The sequence below is a fragment of the Ptychodera flava genome, assembly GCF_041260155.1.
Source record: "Ptychodera flava strain L36383 chromosome 23 unlocalized genomic scaffold, AS_Pfla_20210202 Scaffold_23__1_contigs__length_28996876_pilon, whole genome shotgun sequence".
In the NCBI taxonomy this organism is placed as follows: domain Eukaryota; kingdom Metazoa; phylum Hemichordata; class Enteropneusta; family Ptychoderidae; genus Ptychodera; species Ptychodera flava.
Genome location: NW_027248277.1, coordinates 3,624,794 through 3,636,954, shown reverse-complemented (window position 1 = coordinate 3,636,954; position 12,161 = coordinate 3,624,794). Strand labels below are relative to the sequence as shown.

General features: G+C 38.8%; 2 protein-coding genes across 2 annotated transcripts in view; one reads left to right on the top strand and one right to left on the bottom strand.

The window, feature by feature from the left end:
• Window positions 1-12,161, top strand: part of LOC139123475 (uncharacterized) — a 1,125,851-nt gene that overhangs the window by 26,894 nt on the left and 1,086,796 nt on the right. The gene's annotated exons all lie outside the window — the stretch shown is intronic.
• The window catches only part of LOC139124320 (colorectal mutant cancer protein-like), a 508,515-nt gene that overhangs the window by 18,585 nt on the left and 477,769 nt on the right, over window positions 1-12,161 (bottom strand). The gene's annotated exons all lie outside the window — the stretch shown is intronic.

Sequence of the window (12,161 nt, the reverse complement as noted above, 5' to 3'; positions counted from 1 at the left end):
TGCACCATTTACACTGTTTATCATGTAGTTGTATGGAGGCAGCCATATTTGGGTGCGGCATCCATTTACCGTATTATTTGTCTAACTGAAACCTCCTCATGCAGTCCCACTCAGTGAATAATTATACTTGAGTAAACATCTCTGATTTAAAATATTTCTATGAAGAAATTGTAATATAAATATAAAGTCATTAAAACATGGGGCCCCGGGGGCACCGACGTCCTTTGTACCTCCTTACTGTTTATTATTTGCCATAAATGTGAAATTTGGCAAAAAGTCAAATTGTTTGGACATAAATGAAAGTTATTTGAACTGGTTGGTTACTGCTCCAGCATAAGTTCAAGTGTGGATTCTAAGTATCAACAGCCCTGATATGAAAGTGATATGGGACTCAATAGGATCAAAATATCTAAAACAGGAAACGGTGAACTTATATAATACAGAAGGGGAGAAAATTTAGCCAATGGCTAATCTAAACCAAATTACTTAAACTGGACTGTTGGCATTGATTACACATGATATAGAAAATAAATTTGGGCCATTGACTAAAAAACATTTGCTTGTTACACTCACCACACTTGTACTTAGTATTTGGAGTGTACACCTATCTACAATACAATGATAAAAAGTTTGGACTCTGTAGGTCAACAGTGCATCTTTAATGTGTGAGACTAAATAAGCTTACCCCTCAAGTATGTATAGGCCAAAGACAATATTTAATTTTGAATTATGTAGTGCAGGGAAGGACATACAATATGGTGAAAAGCAAATTAAATATAAAAACTGAATATACAATTATATGGAAATGTTGTTTTACAGTCATAGTATCTGGTGTGTGCCGAGAGACAAATATTAAAATTGGACAGTATCATCCTGACCACAGTTTGTCTGACTGGTTTTTTCCTTCTGATTTTCTGACACGGTGATAGGTACAAAATATTATGCTATTCACGATAGTTATACAACATAGCTTGCATTTTGTTCACAGTAGAACTGAGTTTTACATGTAAGATAACTTTCTCGTAAACTGTAAATTCTGGCTTCTGGCAGCTCAAACGTCGCAATACTACATTTTTTGATATGATATGGAGTGACTTCCACACATATGCAATATGCAGTGACAATCGATATGTTCATAGTATATAGTCTACTACATTCAAGCATAGTGATGTTGACAACTACATGCATGCCAGTGCACGATTTCAAAGTAGCAAGGATGAAATTCTAATGGTCTTTTAGTGGAAATATAGGTATTAAACGACAGTGAAACAAACAACATTAGTTGTCACGATCGTGAGTTTCGTGACCTTGCTGAAGTGCAATCTCGGATCATGTATGATCTGATCATGATCATGCCAAATTTATACCATGTCGGATTATGCCGTGATTCTGAAGTGCGCGTACTTCCTTAGTAAATCGGTCAACATCCCTGCGTACGATGCTGTGTGTTCCGCTACAGCTAATCGCCCCGCTCACCCTACGTACGGGTCTTTGCAGGGCTGTGGTGAGCGGGGCGATTAGCTGTAGCGGAACACACAGCATCGTACGCAGGGCTAGGTCAATATAAGCATGCACACACTGTAATAGCGATCGGAGTCAACAATGATGTCAAAATCAATGCACAACTGTCGAAATTACCCAAAATAGCAACAGAAAACTAAAAGTTATCGCTATGTCGAAAGGACAGTACATCAACATAAAACGACGCTAGTTTGTTATGACATGGAGGTAGAAGGACAGAGCGTTCCCTCGCTCTCACCCAGCTATTAGTACGGGCCGCCGGTGGATTGCCTCGCTGAAGCAATGGTACTGGGGAGTACCGAGTACGGAGGCCATCATTCTTCAGTCTATCGAAGGAGCGTTTCGTGCCAAAAAATACATGACAGCAACAAAAGTACCATCACTGTGAACTCCATACTTACAAAACATCATCAAATACACGCTAAAAAACCACAAAAACATCAAGATTTGCACCAGACGCGAGAAACAAGATGGCGTAAGTCCTTGCAAAACAAGCTAACTTGTTATATGCGCATGCGCATATTAAGGGGAGACCCATTTGATTTCGGGGGGGGGGGGGTATGCAGGAAGTGGGTATGGGAACTTTTTTTGGTCAGAGAGACAGCATTTTTTTTATTTCTACTGTCAGACCTGCATCAATTTTTTTTTTCAAATGGAGTAGCAGTGAATTTTCAAATTTAAGCCACTGTTTCACATATCACAGGATGGTTTTATGTATTCATTTTACATTCCAACAAATGAAAACAAAATGGAAAGTCTAGTATATATACAACTTTCAATTGTAGAACACTTTTTTGGCAAATCAACTGTGATCATTACTATACCTGCTTTTCTTTAAAATAGTCAATTCCTTTTAAGTTCTCAGGGGGGATGTTATCTTTTGTGGTCAGAGAAACAAGGCTCACACATTGTATTTCTTTATATTTGTTGTTCCTCAATTTTTCATTGTCAACTTGTAATCTTTCTAACATATTTATATTGAGAGAATAATGTATTGGTTTTAACACTAGTTTATTGACTCCTGTCTTGTGTTTTAAATTTTCACAATTTACAGAAGTCAAATAGTCCATCTTGATATTGCCTATGCCATTGAGATATTGCAACAGAAATCCTGAAATATGATTTCTTGGTTCAGAAAAGGGAAGGGAAACATCGAGTGCACTGAGGTGTAAAGTAGTGAATGCTTATATCGTAAGCGCTGGGAAAAAAAACACATAAGAATTGCTTGTGGTAAAACATTTGCGCTGCCTATGGCAGCATGCCAGCAAAGAACACATGAGGATGAAGTTTCCAAAATTTTCTCATTTCAACTGCATTGTGACATTTCCTTGTTTATTTCTGTCTGTTATGAGAATTTTTTTTCTCAAGCCATTACAGGCTTAATTTTTATCTTTTGTTTCACCTGGTGACATTTTTTTTTCTCAAAATCCTCCATACCCCCCCCCCCCCCGGAAATCATGTGGTTCTCCCCTAAGTGAGCCCCTGACCTATATAGGCCAGTGGATTGCCAGTAGAACTGATATGCCTGCCGGTACCGGTGTTTATCGCCTACGGAGGCCATCATTCTTCAGTCGATCAAAAGCGCCTTTCGTACCAAAAAATAAACGACAGCCGCAAAAGTGCATCACTGTCAACTTCATAACTATAGAATATGTTGAACTACACAGTGAAACGATCACAAAGTAAAAAATGTGCCCACACCGAGAAACAAGATGGCGTCCGATTCGATTCTTCAACTCAGAATTGTCCTAGAGTTGTGCGCATGCGCAGAATGTAGCTTTAACGAAAGCGAGGCAAAATCAAGTAAATATAAAATAAAAATGGATAAAAATATTGTTTAAATAATAATACAAGGCATGTATCACCAAATTTTGAACATTTCTGACGGCATTGCAACTATACGAACACCCATGCCAAATATCACAATAATCAAATCAGTGGTTTTGAGGAAAAATTGAAAATAGTGGTTTTCAGAAAAAAGCTAAAAAAGTGACTTTAAAATGATTCAATCAAAAAAAGAAAAAAGACCGTTTGAGATACATGCCCAAGTGACCACCAGACCAAATTTCAGAAAAAGTTACTGAAGCGTTTCTGAGATACCTGCGTCCACAGCATACGGCCCACTGTATGCAACATCAGAGGCCGCGTCATCACATTAGTACCTTTGTGCCCACAGGGCACAAAGTACTAAAAATGTCAACTAAGTTGCAGCTTGTGTTCCTCTAAAATAAACTCACCCCTCTCTGAAGTCAGTCGCTCTCTTCCCTAACTCCCATCATGCCACTCTTCAATTTACTGATATTCCTGTTGGCACTGTGTTGAATTCAAAGTCTCATTTTCTTGCCTTAAGACCACGACTTCCTGTTGGACAGCTTCCTGTTGGCAATGGCAACCACAGCATGGCTTGTCTTGCATTTCATTGGGCGGTGATTCCGGCAAATCAAACTGTAATGATTCCACCTCTTGAACAGCCTATCGGTTAAACAGAAACAAGTCATTGTTAATGACACAGTCCCCACCTGTTATTTAGGTTATTAGATTACATGTAACTGATTTGAAATCAAAATAATGCACCATTCAGAATGTATGACTGGTTAGCATAGGTATATGTAGTCATGACAACTTGTCTTTGTGCTGAGTTTATGAAACTGAACAGTATGTTTAAGTTATGGCTGAAGGCTGACAAAAAATAACACAAAAATGGTTACCAGGTGGCCATATTGGATCCAAACACTTGAACAAATTGGCATTGTGTCTGTACATCATGGTGCTACATCCCTGTGTAAGAAGTGATGTCAACCTTGCTGTCAGTTGGGTCACCATTCACCAGTGATAAAGATAGACAACTAGTACATCTTACCCCTGTGTAAGAAGTGATGTCAACCTTGCTGTCAGTTGGGTCACCATTCACCAGTGATAAAGATAGACAACTAGTACATCTTACAACGGGTGCCCTGGCTAATGAAGAGATCACATCAGATCTTACCAATGCATATTCAAGAGGTGAAGAGGCCTGTTTGAGAACGAGCGTCTTAAACAATGAATCAAAGACTTTGATAAAATGTGAGTGGTAAGAGGGAAGACCTTTGCAGAAACATCCAAGAAACCAAAGTCAAAAGTAACTATGAACTGCTTGTCGCTGAAAGAAAATGAAAATCTTCTCCAGAGAATGCTGTTGATTGCATAGTTACAAACTTGATTTTCAAGATGCCCTGACATACCCACTAGGCCCTGTTCCAGCAATGTTGGCCAACTTTGATGAAACAATGACCAAGACAAATAAAGCTGTTATTGCTCATCATTTGGAGGCAACATTTCCAGAAGCTGTTTTTGACCTCAGTTTCAAAGGCAAGACTGCCATTATGGTTGATGCTATGGAGATGACACAAATACAAAGTAAAATACCGGCTACATTTGAAGATTTTGCATCCAACATATTTTATCAGTTGAGAGCAATGGCCGCTAAGTATGGTGCTACAAGAATTGACTTTGTCATTGATCAGTACAGAGAACAGTCCATAACAGATGCAGAGAGAAAACGTAGGGCAACGACAGGTACCCTTACTGATGTCTGGATCACAAGACCAACTGTAAATATGCCAAGGCAGTTCAGAAAGTATCTTGCCTCTGGTAAGTATAAGGAAGCTCTCCTACTCTTTCTGTTTAAATCATGGAAAGAATATGAATCAGAATGCCTGCAGGGTATCACCATGTATGTTACCAGGGGTGAGTGATGCTACAGGTTGCAATCTGCAGACGGTGTTATGGACGTTGACGAGGTACCTGAATTACAGTGTGACCATGAAGAGGCTGACAAAAGACTACTACTCCATGCTCAACATGCATCATACATCGGGGAGGTAGACAACATTGTCATTCGCAGTCCTGATACAGATGTCTTGATGTTAGCTGTGAGTTGTGCTCATCAATTACAGGGCCAGCTGTTCCTACATCAACCAGCAAAAATGGTAAAATACTGCATGTACACAAAATATCAGCGTCTTTGGGAGACAAGACTGCCCTGGCTCTCCTCGGCCTTCATGTGTTCTCTGGCTGTGATAGCGTGAGTGCTTTCAAAGGCAAAGGCAAAAGAAGATGATTAAAATGCTGCTGGAAAGTGATACCTACACTCGGTACATTCCATGACTTAGGAATGTCATATGACACTCTCTGATACACTGTTGACACAAATAGAGTTCTTTGTCTGTGATTTGTATGGACAAAGCTGATGCAGTAATGTGAATGAAGCAACCGGTACAATGGCTCTCGTCTTGGCCTACAAAATGATGGTGCCCTCCCTCCTAACAGAGATAGTCTGAAATTGCATACACAGCATGCAAAGTACCAAACAGCAATCTACAGGCGATGTTTGCTATGGAACGCCGTTGCTGCCTTCTGAGTTTATTTGCTGTATTTGATGAAATGACATCAATATATGATTTAGTAATACCTTTATATGATTAGGTCATGTCAATATATGATTAGGTGACGCCTTTATATTATAAGGTGGTATCAAATATCATAAGGTGTCATTATTATATAATTAGGTGACATCAATATATGATTTAGTAATGCCTTTATATGATTAGGTCATGTCAATATATGATTAGGTGACGCCTTTATATTATAAGGTGGTATCAATATATCATAAGGTGCTGTTATTATATAATAAGGTGACATCAATATATGATTTAGTAATGCCTTTATATGATTAGGTCATGTCAATATATGATTAGGTGACGCCTTTATATTATAAGGTGGTATCAATATATCATAAGGTGCTGTTATTATATAATTAGGTGACATCAATATATGATTTAGTAATGCCTTTATATGATTAGGTCATGTCAATATATGATTAGGTGACGCCTTTATATTATAAGGTGGTATCAATATATCATAAGGTGCTGTTATTATATAATTAGGTGACATCAATATATGATTTAGTAATGCCTTTATATGATTAGGTCATGTCAATATATGATTAGGTGACGCCTTTATATTATAAGGTGGTATCAATATATCATAAGGTGCTGTTATTATATAATTAGGTGACATCAATATATGATTTAGTAATGCCTTTATATGATTAGGTCGTGTCAATATATGATTAGGTGACGCCTTTATATTATAAGGTGGTATCAATATATCATAAGGTGCTGTTATTATATATAACGATCAACATGGCCGACCTTAGTGAGACTATTCTATTTAGGGGACGGGGGTCAGCAGGGTGAGTACGTGTCATTTTCCTTACGATGCTGTCAAGGGAACTCCAGTTTCCCATTGTTTTAACATCTTTTAATAGTTTCCTTATTATCTAAAAGGAATTTTACCAAGTTTAACGACCAAATACACTCTCCTAATGTTTCTATATTGGAGTTACACTAGACCGTAGGGGCTTTTTATGCGGGTAATTTATTCACGCACTAATTTGCATAACAATAGCGATTGCCCCTGCACTGCTTGGTGAGCATTGAGAAAAATATCGAAACACAGGAAATGTACGTAATTGAAGCCGCACCGGGACTTCAGTGCGCGATCCCAGGGGTCCCTCAAAAATGTTTCTAATACAAGCCGCGGCTTCAATTAGGAATTTTACGGTAATAATATAAAGGCATTATTAAATCATATATTGATGTCATTTTATCAAATACAGCAAATAAACCTCAGAAGGCAGCAACGGCGTTCCATAGTTTGCAAGCCAAAATGGATGTACCAAGCCCACATGGATATGGATGGATTATAGCAGACTCAGAGCCCTCGCCCTGGGCTCCACCACTACCCCCCAACCTGGCCCTGGGCTCCACCACTACCCCCAACCCCGTATACTGTATGTGCAAGGCTATAGCAGTAATAGAAAAGATAAGTCCCTGCTGCTGTGCAGGCACTAAAAAGGCACAAGGGACAACTGTCGACAGTCTAAGTTTGAAAATAGCTCTCCCGGGCACTCGTTTGGTTTGATAAATTTATTGACTCATATCGGTACATAGAAGACCATTTTTGCATGCATGAGGCTCTTTTATAACCCTGATACGCTGTGTTGGCACTCACTGGAAAAGCTGGGTACCCATGCTTGTTCCACAAAATTTCAAAACACCCCTTACTGGTATCTTTGACTTTCAACAAACAGCCACCCCTATTGTGAGAAATATAGGAGAACTATGAACCGGGAAAAAAGGTTACCTAATTTATTAAATCTAAGAGTGAGTGAGATAATTATAAATAAAGTTACAGCCTGACAGTGATCTCCCCAGGATTTTCTGATAGAGTGGCGGCTAATTTGCATAACAATAACTGTAATTGTTATGGTAATGAGTTCCTGCTCGTCCACTGTACTGCCCGTCTGAAAAATGACCTTCAATCACTGTAATCAGTCGAATACGCTGGTCATGTCATAATACGATCAGCGTATCTACTCGTTCGAAACCAACGTTTTAGGATTTGGGACTACTATTCTGTAAATGCTTTGTTAGAGTAGTGGTCTTTAGTACTAAGATATCGGCTGGTTACAGTCATTGGAAGGTTAATTTGCTGACAGTCGACGGCAGGACGGGACCACAACAAAAGACTTACCCCGGGCTGCTGTAGTGCAGCAATACTTACATTTTCGCAGTGGAAAAACCACTTCTAACGAGTAAACAGCAATTCGAATGAGCAACTTAGTGTTAGTCTTCCACTGCTACCGTCAATAAACACTGACGATCGGCGAGTATATCGATCCAGCTGCAGCGTGTGTAAACGAGGAGGCCGCCATCTTGTTATGTCTTGTTTACATCCGAGGTCTTCCGAATGACTTCGGTTTTCGATTCGGAAATATCCCGTACATTGCAAGCCCAAGGGTCTGATTGAACACTAATCAGTGTCGTTCAAATCACAATAAATCCCTGTAAATCGTCGGATACATTTGTGTTTTCCTGTCATGTACATCTCATTCATTAGGGTAGTCGTAAAATTCATGTCAACATTTCAATAACACTATTTATGATACTAAGATTATGGTTCTCCAATTTGTACAACTCTTTTCATGACTAAAAATTGTTTATATTTTTCAGCTCTTTAAGTACGACGGCCCTTTTTCTGATCAACACACATAGTTAAAATGCTAATATTACCGGAAGTGATCGCCGTGATTGACATCTGTGAAACTTTTTGTGAAACAAAAGTAGTTATCACTATTTGACTGTTGAGGGCGCCCTGATACACTCGCTGCCAAATCATTAGACGCGGCGAATTCCATGTTCATACAGTTCTTTTCATCAAGTGACTGTTGCTCACAACTCAGTAGGTTTTTGTTTGTAAGTGGAAATTTAGGGAAAGAAACTTTCCCTGTGTGAAGTGTTTTAAAGTAAAATACTTTCCATTTGTCAGATTTATCTGGTGTAAAAATGTAAAGGCGTTATGTCCGGGGTCGGAGACTTGTTTTGAGGGAGAAAGTTGCCCTGATTTTCTTGAAGACAGTTTTCTGATGTAATCTTTGCCAGGATGACTAAAGTAACAAATCTGACCGCAAATTATAATAATATGCGTGAACCACACTCCAAATTGCTATCAAACCACCCCTCATTTAAAGGACCGTCGCAGCAAATAGAGGTGCACGTGGCAAGGTCTAGTCGAATTACACTGTAAGTCATCGCTACCAATCAGAAAATTGCAAATGTTGATACTTTGTTCTTTTAAATCTGTCAATCAACGCCTCCAATGCCGTAGAATGTAAAGAGATTATAATTATATATGATAGGAACAGTAAAATTTATTTATCAAATGAAGATTGTGTCTGATTCCTTGACAAGTTGGTTTTAAATGAACAACAAAGGTTATTTTATGTCCACAAACATTACGGCCAGCGCGAGCTGTGTAAATCATTTGCAAACTTCGAACCTAGGTTTGCGCTCCGTATGATTCACTTTGGGCCACGATCGGCGGATTTGATTTGCAAGATTGTTTATACTCTGCTGATGATCACTAATCACTAGCATGTCAGTATCACATTGCGGCCAGCGCGAGCTGTGTAAATCATTTGCAAACTTCGAACCTAGGTTTGCGCTCCGTATGATTCACTTTGGGCCACGATCGGCGGATTTGATTTGCAAGATTTTTATACTCTGTTGATGATCATTAATTACTAGCATGTCAGTATCTCAGTATCAAAATACTCTGTTTAATAAAGTTTTGATAAAATCTTACAATTCAAATTTTATCACCAATCAAATAATATCACGTCCACCTGTAGCCACAGTTACACTACAAAAGGCCCGTTCACATCAAAACATTGACTGTGTATTAACACTGCACTGATCGGTGTCGCTGATTTTAACTCAGCTTTCATCTTTGAAAAGAAAAGAACAGAACTCCGTGCATTATACTGCGTGATCCCAGGCTATCAGCCATTCATCATCCGATGTGTTTTACCAACTTAAGTCATGTTTTCTGCAAGAATGTGACAAGATTTCAAATTGCACCGTGAGCGGAAAACCGACGTGACCTGAGATGACCCCTGTCCATGACCATGAGGAACATACAGCGTTTAAAATTAAACAAATACGAATGTTTCGCCATTTCAATAAAACATTCCGAAGTTTGAAAATTAACAATGAAAACATTTTTTATTTCAGACCATTTAAAATAGACAGGGGTACATACACGTGCACAAACTGACATCTGAACTTACTGAAAATAAACCACTATTGAGTTACATACATTATCTTGTAGGATTATAAAATATTTCCAATCAAACACAAAAGAAATATCGCCGCTACTACTACATATCTGTATAATTGGTTGAATGCATTCAAACTACACTGCAAAGTTTATAAAATATATACTTCTCTGTCGTGTTCAAAATACAATTGAAATGTACAAAATTTAAGTTCAAATTGTTGTGGCTGATAAATGCATCTACAGCACAGTCATTCTATGATATCATTTTAAAACGGTACAACGCATTGAAAACAAACTTGAAATGTTTTTGTAACTTACCGACAAAATGTCTGAAAAAATCTGAAGAAACACTATTCATTATATAAATAAAATACATATCTTTGAAATTCTTTATTTATTGAAATAGCAGTGATGTTTTTCCAAACAAAATATTTATGTAGGAGAGTACAAAGTATTGAACTTTCGTATCAAAACTTGATGCTACCGTCAGTATAGATAAAAGTACAATATCATCACATGGCTGTTGTAGATATCAAAATCACGAGTTGACGCTCACCTATTCATGTGCATATTGGTAAAAGTTGGGTTGAAACCTAAATGTAAAGCTTTGTTATCGTGAACTTCAAGAGAAATAATTGTAGCCCTGGTGTAGCTCTGCATGGCAGGGCTGGGTGTTACCGGCGTTATCCGGCCTTATAACGCCGGCAACACACAGCCCTACCATGAGGACACAGGCGCTCCTTAGCTGGGTCGTCTGCTGAGTAGATCGATTTTCGGATCGATTTATCGATCCCGTAGTCGATATGCCCGCAACTGCAACCTGCCCGCCACTGCAACCTAAGGTTGCAGTGGCGGCATATCGACTACGGGATCGATAAATCGAAACGAAAATCGATCTACTTAGTAGACTAACAAGCTAAGGAGCGCCTGTGCATGAGGAGCTAGCCCTGGTGGAGATAGGCCGTGCGGCTTGGCTTCTGTCGTGCGGCTCGCGCTATGGACAGAAGTCAAAGCTGCACGGCCTAGCTTCACCAGGGCTACAATTATTGCAGCTAGATCTACGCTGCTGTCATCATTTCGTGTTTGTTTACATCTTACACACGTCTGGGATGTAAGCGTCCTTAGTAACTGCTCTAACTTTGATACAATGTTTCACGGACGTCGACACAATTAATAGTTATTTCATACGGCAATAACCACTTTTCTTAGAAAGGGTAGTACTGGGTTAAAGCTCTTCGTAAAGATCACGATTAAACTGTCCAGACACTATTTACAATACAAACAGAGAAACAACACATTGTTGTAGAAAGAAAGCACTGTGAATATTTCAAAACAACCGTATAAAGGTCTGTACAAGTTTACAACCTAGAAATGCCCTTGCTCCACCCCTCTCTCGACATAGTGAGATCGACCTGGATACGACGCCCTCTATGGCTCTCTTGGACTTAGAATTTAGAATGGCGTTGATTGCTAAGGTTGAAGTCATTGTTTATAATCCATAAATCGGAGTAATCTTCCTCCATCGGATGGAAATATCGACAGATTTCAACAAAATTAACATCATCAGATATGCAGGTATTTTATCTCATCTTATTTTGCCACACACAATTGATATTCCGCCCGATATTTATGGCGATGTGATGGAAGCCAGGTGTATCTGTTCTGTTGCCTGTAGACATCCCCCTGTACAAGTTGACCAAAATTTCGGCGAAAATTTCACAAAATTTGCAAGAATGTTTCATCGGCATATAAAAGAAGTGAGCGACTACATCTCTAAGATTGTCCGCTCCAAAATTTCAATTAAAAAATGAAAAATAACGCCAATCTTTAAATATCAACAAACATTTTTGACCAATGTTGTCATTGGGGTATGCCGTGTACAACGGCAGTCAAATACCTCCATGACAAACTTGTCAAAATTGTTGATGATAAATCCACAAAATATCTCCGTTTTGGATTTCTAACATCCCTGAGATGGA